At 35.4% G+C, this 14,196-nt stretch overlaps 1 protein-coding gene across 3 annotated transcripts in view; it reads right to left on the minus strand.

Moving 5' to 3' along the window:
- Nucleotides 1-1,493: 1,493 nt before the first annotated feature.
- Nucleotides 1,494-14,196, minus strand: part of CA8 (carbonic anhydrase 8) — a 292,778-nt gene continuing 280,075 nt past the window's right edge. For all 3 annotated transcript variants that reach the window (XM_037802537.1, XM_037802541.1, XM_037802539.1), the window contains one exon: nucleotides 1,494-4,749. The gene's annotated coding sequence lies outside the window, so the exon portion shown is untranslated. The remainder of the gene's footprint in view (nucleotides 4,750-14,196) is intronic.

Below are 14,196 nucleotides of genomic sequence, written 5' to 3' on the forward strand. Positions count from 1 at the left end.
AAAAAATGACCTGGCATGTACAAGAGAACTACAGTGTTCAACAGATGATTTTTTTGTACAAAGCAATGGAGCCAGAAGGCAGTGGAATGTCATTCTCAAAGTGCTTAAAGAGAAAAATAAAGCTGCCAACCAAGAATCTTATATCCGTCCAGCAATACTGTATTTCAAAAATGAAGGTGAAATAAAGTCATTCCCAGGTAAAGAAAAATTGAATTTGTTGCTAGTAGGCTCCCCTTACAAGAAAGACTAAAAGTTAAGTTCTTTAGGCTGAAATCAAATGACCCCAGACAGAAATTCAAATCCACACACAAAAAACAAAGAGAATCGGTAAAGGTAATTATATAATTACAAAAGAGTGCATAAATCCATATAACTTCCTTCTCTTCACTGATTAAGAAAAAACTACATGAAACAACATGTATATGATTGGAATTTGATTTCCTATAAAATATAAAAATGTATTACATTTTACAAAGGTGGTTGGTGGGAGCAAAGCTGTATTGGAATAAGAAAATGACAAAAGATGGTAACTGCAGTCTACAGGACCAAATGAAGACCAGAAATGGTAAATAACAAAGTTAAGAAAAGAAACTCTATAGATATATACTTGTTCTCCTTTCATTAGTCAGCTTTTTTAATAGACATAAAATTATATTCAATAACAATTATATTCATTTTTGGGTTCTTCAATAGACATAAAATTATATAAAAATTACAACTATAATAGTGTATTAATGGATTTGAAGCAAATATAGATTTAACATGTATTAAAAAATAGCACAAAAAGGAGGAAGGGAAAATACACTTACATCAGAGTAATATTTCTGCAACTAACTGTAATCAAGTTGGTACAAATCTTAAGTAGATTCTGGTAAGTAAAGATACATATGGTAGGACCTAGAATAATCATCAAGAAAATGACTCCAAAAATACAGTGAAAAAGTTATTAAAGAAATTAAAATGTCACCCTAGAGGAGAAACAGAGGAACCAACAGATATGAGACATGTAGAAAAGAAAAAGTAAAACGGCAGACATAAATTATATCAATAACAACAGTAAATATGAATGGATTAAACAATCTAATCAAAAAGCAGAGATTGTCAGACTAGATTAAAAAAAACAGATCCAACTATAAGCTGTCTACAGGAGAAATTCTTTAGATTCAAAGATAAACCCAGTGGAAAATAAAAGGAAGGGAAAAGGCATATTATTCAAACAGCAACCATAATAAAATTGGAGCGGCTGTACTAATATCTGACAAAATAGACTTTAAAATAAAAATGTAACTAGAGATAAAGAGGAACAATTTATAATGATAAAAGTATAATTCCATCATGAAGATATAACGATTATAAACATAAACATCTATATGTATATATGTACAAATGTATAGTATACTATATACTATATATTATATATAACATACTATACCATATACAAATGTATAGCATACTATATACTATATATTATATATAACATACTATATGCATAATATATACTATATTAATACCTGCCAAAATACATTTTCAAACAATGTGTTACTAGAGTTTAAGAGGGACTATTTATAATGATAAAAGGATAATTCCATCATGAAGATGAAACAATTGTAACCATCTGTTTTTAAAAACAACCAAGCCCCACAATCCATGACAATACATGAAGCAAAAACTGACAGAATTGAAGGAAGGAATAGACAATTCAGTTTCTGTATCTGACTTTCAATAATGGATAGAAAAACTAGGCAGAAGATAAACAAGGAAACAGAAGATCTGAATAACACTATAAACCAACTAAAGCTAACAAACCTCTTTATAACAAACCTCCCAACAATAGCAGAATACACATTCTTCTCAGTGTACATGGAACATTCTCCAGGATAGACTATATGCTAGGCCATAAAACAAGCCTCAATGAATTTAAAAGGTCTGAAATCACACAAAGGATATTTTCTGACCACAGTGGAGGGAAATTAGAAATCAAGAACAGAAATTTGGAAAAATCAAATATGTGGAGATAAACACACTCTCCTAAATTCACAAGAGAAATTAGACAATATTTTGATATCAATGAAAATGAAGACACAACATCCCCAAACTTATGGAATACAATTAAAGTAGTGTTCAGAGAGAAAACTACAGAAGCAAATGTCTATATTTTAAAAAGAGAAAGATTTAAAATCAATAACCCAATCTTCCTTAAGACACTGGAAAAAGAGCAAACTAAGTCAAAAGCAAGAAGAAGAAAGGAAATACTAAAGATTAGAGAAGAAATTAATGAAATAAAGAATGGAAGCAGAATAAAGAAGCAACAAAAGAAAAATCAATAAAATTGATGAATTAATCTTTAAGCTGGACTGACCAAGAGAACAAGACTCAAATTACATTAACTGGTAAATTATCTGAGAATACTCTTACACACCAGCAAGCACATTACTTAACGTGAATCAGAGGCACTTACATGTGTGTAGCTATGTGGAAAAACACCTCGGTTTGTTGCCTGTTTTTTTTCTGTTAGGTAAACAATATCCACCGTAAACTAAATTCTGAAATCTGCGAAATCTGTAGTCTATCCTTAGTACACTACTGCCCACTTCTGCTTTAGGAGGCTCCTCCCCCAATATCAGGGCCCCACACACCTTTTTTTCTTTTCTTTCCCACCCCACCATCAAAACAGGATAGATTTAAGAACAGTTAACTTGCACTTTTGTTGATTGACAAATTACCCCTTTCTAGTTTATTCCTACAAAAGCATCACCATAAACACGTTCTGAGTCTGAACTACCTAATTGTGGAATGAAGGGATTTTCTACATTAAAGAATATGAGGTCTCAGCACAATCTCAGTAAAGGATACCCTGATCCAATCCAAGTAGCTCATTTCAATATTTTGACTCAGAAAATATACTAAATAAATTCATTAGCTTCAATTACAAAAATATTAAACAACTCTTATAGGAATGGGAGATATGGGAACACTACATACTACCCTGAAAGTCATTTGACTGAGGTTTCTTTCGTTGTTATTGGTATGTGTGTTTAGTTTGTATTTTTCAGGGCAAGAAAAAGACTGCTAGAAGCATCGTAAGTCAAGTCTGATAACAGCCCCTGGCTGCTGGGCACCAACACCGAGAATGGGAAGCCTGGGCACCTTTCAGTGTTTTCCCCAGAGCTGGGACATAGGGTCTCCCCCAAGGAGTGCCATTTACTGGCCTCTCTTTCACAAAGGGCTTCGAAGCCAGGCTTGATGCTAACTATACATGAGCCTGCCCCTGCAACCAGTGCTGGGCATGTGTGTGGTAAAAGCACTAGCCTGTAAGAGGTCATATTGAGAAACGTCACAGTTTTGCAACCATGCTTTGCCATTTCTGCATTGTGGTACAGAAGAAGCTACAGAGAGGAAGAATCCAGGGCCTCTCCCCACCTCCGAGCAGCTCTGTCTGATGCTGCCCCAGGTGGCCCCAAGCCACCCGCAGACACCAACCCTCCACCAGCTCCACGTCTCCTCACTGGGACCCAGCTCTAGTCCTTGCCTCTCCCTGAGGCCCCTTCTTTGGTTTCATTTTCAGGGATACTTGGGGTGATTTTTCTTTGTATTTAATGATTTCGTTATTATGACCTCTATCTAATGCATCTGAAGTCTCTGAACACACCCCTACCTCACCAGTATTATTTGAACTTCTAACTTGGATATTCTGCCACAAATTCCCTTCAAATTGGAACTGTTACTGAAGTCATTAGTTTTACAGCAATAACAACAAAAAATAACATTTATTAAGTACTTACTTTGTACCAAACACTACACTTACTGCTTCATATAAATTATCTCATTGTCACCTCTAACTGGAATAAGTATAAGCTGAAATTTGCTAGTAGCATTTAAAATTAATTAAAATGAGGATAATATTTGTCATCCTTGAAAGAAATGTTCTAACATACTGAAGAAGTGAAATATTTTAAAGTCTTACAAAGTGTACAACATTAAATTAATAGCAGATACTATTAAATTTATATTTTTATTCATGGAAAATAAAGCTACTTCCTGGTAGCTTATACCCATCTTCTTTCTATCCAACTTATTTCTTATATATTTCCCCCATTTCTAGAAACTACAGCTTCTAATACGTCAAATAAATATAATGATTAAACTCAAATATTCAATGAAATCCTTTAAATAAGGAACTAATATATAAAATATTATATTGTTGCATTAATTCCCAAAATATTTTCTATAACAAGCCAGTCTGACATTCACTGGGATATGGATACTGAAAAACAGCATTAGACATGATGTTTCACTAACCCTTCATATTGCATTCTGAAGCTCTATGCTCTCCTTGATCAGAATTATTATTTTATTATCAGGAGTTATATTATTCTCTGAATGAACAAGAGACAGGAAATGAAAGGCTACTAATGCTGGGAGTGCACTTTTCCTAACCGCTTCAATATTAAAACATGATATATATTCATATTAATAACAACTCTTAAAACTAGTTTCATTCCTTCTACATATAAGAAAGCATGTGTAAAAATAGGAATACTAACAGCAGTGATGTGGATATATAACATGGGGCTTCTTTTGTATGTAGAGCCTTTTCTAATATTCCTTAGAGCGTGTGCACAGGCAGCTGTCATAGAGGTCCATCAAGGCTGCGTTGAATGAAGGCAGATAATGCAGGCTCTGTAGATAAACTGAAGCAGCAGGTCAAAAGTTTCCGTTTCTCATCACTATTGGACCATTGTCTTCCTCCTTTAGGCAAAAAGAATGAATGAATTATGTTACTGACATTCCCCCACCATGGACTGGAAAGCCTTTTCACAGTACAACAACAGACAGTCAAAACCAAAAATTTCGTGATAAAATGTGGAAATGTCAACAATATCTTCATGCTTAAGTTTGTCGTCTCTGCAAGTTTCACTCTCCTCAGAGTCTACCACAATTTTATTTATATGGCAGAAACTATTAAGGCAAAATTACATAGAAATAGATATTCTCAACCAAAACAAATAAATTATTGCTTGGATTATTTTATAAACAAATTAATCACGTCTAATAATAAATGAAAACAAATAAAGCTTTAAGCCATTGTCATGAACGTCTTGTGTCATCATCACAGGAGACAGCAACCACTTGAGCACAAACATCACTTCTTCGTATTACTTTACAGCTCTATTAAATAAACAGATAATTAATAAACAGAAAATAATACATGAAATAATAGCACCTCTTGAGATAACAAATTTCCCATTTAGGAAAACAACTTCAGCTACGTTTCTGGTTCTATGGCCCCTAACTGTCCTGCCAGCACAGGCACAGGGAAACTGACACTCTCCTGTGTGGATGAATGGAAACTGGTCCAATCTTTTGGGAAATAAATATTTATTAAATTTAGGATGCATATACCTTTTGATCTGGAATAACACATCTAGGAACTTATCGCACTGATATAACCATCCAGCTGTACAAGAATTTCATGTGTAAAGATATTCACTGCCACAGAACAGTGGAAACAAACTAAATGGGCCTCCTTTCTTAATAAATTAAGATATGGTGGAAAACATTTCAATTACCGATATTTGGGATTTTGTATGTGTGCATAAAATTTTGGGAATATATATATTGGAAAATATTTGTAATGCTGGGGTATATGTTTCCAAACTAAATTTCAAATAAGATCAAATATTTATATTTAAATGATGCCTCAAAGATATGATTTCAAAGGCAAAGTAGGATATTGTTTATGTACATATTTTAGAATGATAAACCAACAACTTATACATCAAAGTGACTGACAGGAAACCAACTGATGATGAAATTGTAAAAACTGTGTTGGACAATCCCCGTCACAGAGGAAACTAGAAATAGTAATGTCTTATGTTTATGGAGTTTTGTCCCTTCTGTATTTTTAAATAAAGAAAAGGACACTCCCAACACCAAGGGGCTCTGAGAACGATCTTTACGTTAGCTCTCCTCAAAAACGTATGCTTGACCTTGTTTACAGCAGATGTCAAGTTAACTGGGAAACTGTTTCAATTAATCACAATCTGGGGTACAGGATTTGGAATCTGAGACCCAAGTTCAAATACCAGCTCTGTGAACAAACTGTTGTAAGATTTTAGGCAATCTGCCCTTCCTGAGCACCACCCAGATAACAACCCCTCACTCTTCTGGTTTGTGTGAGAACATAACATGACAATAGAACGTTCTTATTAGCACAGCTTCTCCCAGGCACATAAGTCAGCTACTAGTGCTGATTTCAGTTGATTATAGACATTTCATGAGCCAAAAAATAAACAATACTTGTGTCCCAACAGAAATGTGAAGGATGGCCTCTTATGTACCATAGCATGTGTTTGAAATGTACTTTTTTTAGCATTTCAGGGAAAGTTTTCATGGAATGGAATCATGTTTATCTCATCCACACTGTGTCCCAAGGTTCCACACAATCTCTGGCCCAAAGCAAACACTCCAAGAAAATGTGCATGTGGTTGTGTGTGCATAGATACACACATAAAAATGTCTAACAAAATGACAGATGCAATTTATTCTATTTTTTATTTAACTTTTTTATTTGTATCAAAATTAAAGATGCACTTAAAGTGTTAAACAGTTCTAAAAGGTTATAAAAATTACCAGTCCCCTGTCCACCTGTCACCAGTTTCCTCCGCAACTCTAAAACTGATTATTTTGTTGACACCATAGAGCTAGGTAGCATGGCTGCATTGCTACCTTCCAATTTTCTGTTTTAGTATTATCTATCGACTTTCCCTCTAGAGAATGAAGATTTGACCCTCTTTCCTCTTGTCAGCACCAACTGCCCCCCCACCCAGATATCACCCCACCCTCCCACCCACACATATAAATCCTTCCCATCATGCTGTTCTCCCAATATAGTTACACAACAATTTTGGTTGGCTTAATATTCACAGTTTCTATTACTGTGATGATGTAAATGCTATTCAGAGTTGAACCATGGGTATTAATACATCATTAACTTTCCAGCATAACTTTTTGTTTTTTCTGGAGTGATCAAGTATTTTGGTTTGTTTCTCCTTCAGTTTTCTATATGCACATAATTAATTCAATCCAAAACTACTTACCAATTGCCTGACTCTCCTCTCTTGAAGTTAAGACATATCATGCACTCTGTGAGTTTCATCTTCTTGGAGAAAGTGTGCCTAGAACCTTCTCACCTGCTCACATCTAGACTGACCACCACTCTCTATACCTGTGATCATCCTTTCCTATAACTCTGGGGATCCTCTTTGACTTTCCTTCCTGCTGGATCCTCTGTTTCCTGGACTTCACATCTTCCTTCTCGGCTAACTCCTTCATTTTGGCGAAACACATCTTCCAACAGCTTCCCAAGAAAGTTGCATGGTAAATACATTTTCTACGACTTTGATAGCTGAAAATGACTATTCTACACCCATATTCTGTTGAAAGTTTGGTTGTGTATGGGATTCCAGGTATGTTGTAGTTTTTGCTCTCAATTCTGAAGGTCATGCTCCACCGACTTATTCTTCTAATGTTGCTGTTTGGAAGTATGCTGTCATTCTAATTTCCAATTCTTTAGTTTTGATCTGGTGTTTCTCGCTACCTAATTTTTCCCTCAGTTTTCTGAAATTTCACAATGATTGTGCCTTGGTGTGGGTATACTGTCATCTACTTTTTCTGGTAAGTCAGGGGGCCCTTCCAGTCTGGAAATTTATGTACTTAAGTTCTGAATAAATGTTTCGAATGAGTTTGTTTCTGGGTTCTTCTCCTTGCATTTTTTCTCTCTCTTTCTGATTTTCCTATTTTTTTGCGCAATGTACCTCCTACACTTGTTCTCTAATTTTCTTCTCTAATTCTCTCCTATTTTTCATCATTTTTCACTTTTACTCTACATTCTGAGAAACGTCTTCAATTCTATCTTTTGATTCGTTTATAAAATTTTTCATATCTGCAATCACGTTCTCAGTTCCCAAAAGCTCTTTCTTTTTTTCTGATTAGTTAATTTTAATAGCATCCTGTTGTTGTTTTGTGGTTGCACTTTCTTTATCTGCTCTGAAGATATTCACGATTACTTTTTTGAAGATCTTCTCTTCCTGCAGATGCTTATTTTTCTTTTAAGCTGCCTCTTTCTGTTTGTTTCAGGCTCTTTCATGTTACCATCTTTCTTCAAATGTCCTTCACTGCTGCTATTTAAGAGTGAGGAATGACGACAAGAACGATAACAGAGAGAGGACGTGAATGTGTCCCCAGATGACTGGGCTGAGCCATTTCAGAAGAGAATGCCTTTGGGTTGGTCAGGTTCTCCACTGACAGCCTTCCAGCCACCTGTCTGGAGCAGAGGCCTTCCTGCCAGGTACTGGAGACCAATGCGGGAAGTGAGGAACATGAGGAATGTGGATGATTATCCAATCACCCAATTCTCAGTGAGGCCTCCCAATCCTCAGTGGTGCCTGTGTCCACTAAGACCAGAGACTTTTATTATCTCCAGAGAACAGGGATCTCCAGCTGTCCACCGAGGTTGGAGAGGGGATTTGGAGATGAAACTGCTTCTCAAACAGCTTTCAACTAATTTGAAAGCCCCCTTTCCACTCCAATTTCCAGAGAAATCTGTTGCCACCAATTCCCGGAACTTTGAGAGGCTCTGTCTATAAATGGGGTTGTAAATCTGTTATAACTGTTACCCCACAACTAGCTGCTTTCAGTTTCCAACTATCATGGCTGCCACCTCCTCTCCTGTTTTCACTTTCCTTGTAGGTTTAGGATTTACAGAAGAAACAAAATTAATTGCCTATGTTCAATCTATTATCATTATTTGAAACAAGTTTCTTTTTATACTTTTGTGTATTTTCTAAAGTTCCTGCAATAACTGTACTAATTTGTAATCAGAATAGAATTTATTTGGTAATACAATTTAAAGAAATGATACTTTGAATACAGAAAGGTAATTAGGCTGACTTTCTCCCCTTTTGGACTTCCTCTAAATACCCGTTTACCTTTATCTAAATAATAAGAAAGCTTAAACCAACAGGGTAATTTTCTAGCATACAATGACCACTGCCGTTCATAACAATGACCTCGAAGGATGGTGATGTCCTAAGGAGCCTTCTAAGTCATGAGCTACCACACTATAATTATAACATACGCTGTCTTTCACGTAACTATTTCTGAACCTGAAATTATCTTCTATGAAGAGACCCTAGGGATTGCCTGCAAATCAAATCACTACTGGGGAATTTCCTGAAAAGCTACCAAAAATAAAAAAGCTCATGTGTATACACATCCTTCTTCTCAGAGGCGATGGAAGGTCACAAGGCTAACATAAGTTCCGGTTAGCTTGGTTCAGCTAATAGATAAACCATGTAAGCAGCTCTCCTGAAGTACAAGAATTCTGTGTAAAACCTCCAAGATAAGAGCCATTTAGGAGAGACAGTAAGAAACAACTGAGTCAGGCAGCCTGGGGCAAATGCTGAGCTGCTCTAAGTCCTGCAGAGGAATGCCAGGGGGAGAAGGTCTGTTTCCTGGGGAGTAGACAGGGATTCAAATTGTTGTGAATAGGGAATTCCTAAAGATACTACCAAGCACAAGCCCAGGACAAGACAGGGAGGATCCTGTACTCTGCATTCACCTTGGGCTGACCTTCCTCATAGAAGGGCTGAACTCTGAACGAGAGCACCAGTCAGTGCAAAGCCAATCTGCAAAGTCTGTGAAAGGTGTTTTTTGCTTAGGCTAATTTTGTTAGCTTCTGGCATGCAAGAAAATCTCAATTCTGTTACTAGCTGGATACAAACTCAGACATCTTTAAAGACTGATTAAAAAAAAGAGAGAGGGCACAAATGACTAAAATCAGATATCAAAAGGGAGATATTACTACTCACTAACATAAAAAGGACTGTAAGAAGATATTATGAACAACTGCACATCAACAAATTAGATAACCTTGATGAAATGGACAAATTCCTAGAAACACACAAATTACCTACACTGACTCAAGAAACAGAAGATGTCAACAAACCAATAACTAGTAAAGAGACTGAATCAGTAAACAGAAACCTCCCAATAAACAAAAGCCCAAGACCAGATGGCTTCACAGGGAAATTTAACCTCCATTCCAAGAAAACTTAACTCCAATCCAGCTCAAACACCTTCAAAAAACTGAATAGAGGGAAACACTTCCTCATTCTTTCTACAAGGCCAACATCACCCTTAAACTAAAGCCAGATAAAGATTCCCCAACAAAATAAAAATACAGACCAGTATCTCTTACGAATAGAGATACAAAAATCTTCAACAAATACTAGCAAAGCAAATCCAACAGCACATTAAAAGAATTACACACGATGATCAGGTGGGATTTATTCCATGTTTGCAATTGTGGTTCAACACAAGAAAATCCATTAATGTAATACACCACATTAACATAATGAAGGGAAAAAATCCACATGATCTTCTCAATTGATGCTGAGAAGACACTTGACAAAATTGAGCACCCCTTCATGATAAAAACACTTAGAAAACTAAGAACAGAAGAAAACTTCCTCAATATGATAAAGGGCATATATGAAAAAAACACAGCTCACATCATACTGAATTGTGAAAGACTGAAACCTTTCCGTTTAATATCAGTAACAAGACAAGGATGCCCACTGTCGCAGCTGTTGTTTGACATTGTAATAGAAGTTCCTACCAGGGCACTTAGGCAAGAAAAAGAAATAAAATGCATGCAAAATGGACAAAGTAAAACTTTCACTGTTTGCAGATGATATGACCCGATACACAGAAAATCCTGAAAAATCCACAAAAAGCTCCCAAAGTTAATAAATGAATTCAGCAAAAAGGTGAGGTACAAGATCAATGCCCCCAAATCAGTAGTGTTTCTGTACAATAGTAATGAACAACAGTAAGAAGAAATCAAGAAAAAATTTCTACTTATAAGAGCAACTGAATGAATCAACTATCAAGGAATAAATCTAACCAAGGATGTAGAAAACTATAAAACATTACTAAAAGAAATCAGAGAAAACCTAAATAAATGGAAGGACAGTCCATGTTCATGGATGGGAAGACTAAATATTGTTAAGATGTCAAACCTACCCAAAGTGATTTACAGATTCAGTGAAACCCCAATCAAAATTCCAACAGCCTTCTTTGCAGAAATGGAAAAGCCAATCATCAAATTTATATGGTAAGGGCCCTAAGTAGCCAAAAACATCTTGAAAAAGAAGAACAAAGCTGGAGAATCACACTCCTGAACTTAAAACTCATCACAAAGCCACAGTAATGAAAACAGCATGGTGCTGGCACAAGAACAGGTATACAGACCAATGGAATTGAATTGAGAGTTCAGAAATCAACCCTCACATTTACGGCCAACAGATTTTTGACAAGGGGGCAAAGACTACTCAATCAGGAAAAAATAATCTCTTCAAATAGTGCTGAGAAAATTGAATCAAAAGAATGACGATGGATCCCTACTTCACACCATACACAAAAATCAACTCAAAATGGATCGAAGACCTAAATGTAAAAACCAGAAACATAAAACTTCTGGAAGAAAATGTAGGGAAGCAACTTCAAGGCTCTGTATTAGGCAATGGTTTCTTACACTTAACACCCAAAGCATAAGTAACAAAACAAAAAAATAGTTAAAGAAACCCCATCAAAATTAAAACTGTTGTGTCTCAAAGGACTTTATCATGTAAGTACAATGACAACCTAAATAACAGGAGAAACCAGATATCTGAAAAGGGTTTAATATCCAGAATAAATAAAGAAATCCTACAACTCAACAACAAAAGACAACCCAATTTAAAAATGGGCAAAAGACTTAAATAGACATTTCTCCAAAGAAGATATACAAATAGTCAAAAAGCACATGAAAAGATGTTCAACATCATTAGCCATCAGAGAAAAGCAAATCAAAATCACAATGAGACATCATTTCACATCCACTAGAATGGCTACTATTATAAAAACAGAGAATTACAAGGGTTGAAGAGGATGTGGAGATATAAGAACACTCATTCATTGTTGGTGGGAATGTAAAATGGTACAATCACTGTGGAACACAATTAGAAATTCCACAGAAAGTTAAGAAAAGAACCACCTTATGACCTCGGCAATCACACTTTCAGGTTGATACCCCAAAGAATTGAAAGCAGGGACTCAAACAGCTATTTTCATATCGATAGCATGGCAGCATTATTCACAACCGCCAAGAGATGGAAGCCACCCAACTGTCTATCGACTGATGAATAGATAAACAAAATGTGGTAAACACATACTATGGAATATTAGTTCTAATACAGGTGACAACATGGATGAACCTTGAAGACATCATTGAATGAAATAAGTCAGACACAGATAAATATGTATGATCTCACTGATAAGAAGTAATTAGAATAAGCAAACTCAACGTCAGAATCTACAAGACAGGTTACCAAGGGACAGGATGGGAGTAGAGATCAGGAGTTAATGCCTATATTGTACAGTTTCTATATGGGATGATGGAAATTTTTTGATAATGGATGGTAGTGATGGCAGCACAACATTGTGAACATAATTAACACCAGTGAATTTATATATTTGAATGTGGTCAAAAGTGGAAATTTTAGGTTGTATATATGCTAGTGGGATACAAATTAAATAAACAAACAAACAAACAAAAACCCTGGGATGGTATAGCACAAATGGTGAACCTAAGGTAAACCATGGACTACAGTTAATAGTTCAATTATAAAAATGTACTATCATCAATTGTAACAAATGTACCACACTAGTACAAGGTGTTATTTATAGGGCCATATTTAGGAACTCTGTATTTTATGCATGAATTTCATGTAAACCCACTTCTCTAAGAAATTTTTAATTAACTAATGTACAAATATGATGGAAAAAGATATTAATCAAAACCAATAATAATAATAATAGTGTGTAATTATTGAATGCTAAACCTCTGTTAAGCACTGGGTTGTGCATTTTACAATCTCTCATTTAATCCTCACAACGTCTCTGGGAGGACTGACCTTAGTATCTCTACTTCATGGATGAGGAAACTGGAATTGGAAGAATATTAATAATTTGCCCAAGCTGTGGAGAAGAAAGTAGAGGTTCCATGTTCTCTGTCAAGACACATTCTAGCCTGATCCCAGAGCCCACACACCTCACCTGGATTAACTTTAGTAAGAAGACAGAATGATACAACATACATTAATAAATATAGATCTATACATTGATCTTGGATAGAAAAACTCAACATTACAAAGATGTTGCTTCTCCATATATTACTCTATTAATTCAGTGTAATTCACATGAAAACTTATAGCAGCATTCTTTTTCTTTTTTTTTTTCGCTTTTTCTCTTTCTCTCACTCTTTTTTCTCATCCTCTATTTCTCTTGTTGTTTATTTCTATCCTTCAGATAAAACAATTGTACTGTTTATCTGGAAGAATTAAACATGGGAAAAGAGCCGTGAAAGTCTGGCAGAAGACAGCAGTAGAGGATGGATCTTGTCCCAAACACAGTATACACTGATGCCACTGACATTGTGGTCCGTGCTCATGAACAGAAAGACTAATGGAACCAAACAGGGACTCATTTTTAATCAGATTGGCAAAGAAGAAAAATAGAAGATACCCAATGCTGGTGAAGAGGAAGTGAAATGGCTAGTCTGACACATGCTTAGGGGGAGTATAAGGAAACAACCCTTGGGGAGAGCAATTTGCTGATAACTCTTATAATTAAAACTCTCTGATCCAGTAAACTCATGACTAAGAATTTTTTAAAGAAATATGTAGATAGATTAATCATAGTATTGCCAATAGTAGCAGGCACTGCAAGTAACATAAATGTACAAGACAGGAACACTTAATAAATTTCAGTACATACTTAAAAAGAACATATGTACAACCATTTAAATGTATGACAAATCAATTCAATGACATGTAAAGATATATCATCAAACAGAGAAAAAAGAGCATGCCAAGCATAATCCCATAAGGAACATTATATATTAACATATCCATATAGGTATATGTATAATGAGAGTTCAGATGGACAAATAAAATGTTAAAGGTAACATTTATTGAACACTTACACCGTGGACCAAAAACATGCTACGTACTTGAATTACATTATCTCATTGTACCATCCCAATGACTCTATGAGGTACATACCACTATGTCCTTCTTTTACGTGATGAAA

This window comes from Choloepus didactylus, chromosome 14 (genome assembly GCF_015220235.1).
Source record: "Choloepus didactylus isolate mChoDid1 chromosome 14, mChoDid1.pri, whole genome shotgun sequence".
Lineage (NCBI taxonomy): Eukaryota > Metazoa > Chordata > Mammalia > Pilosa > Megalonychidae > Choloepus > Choloepus didactylus.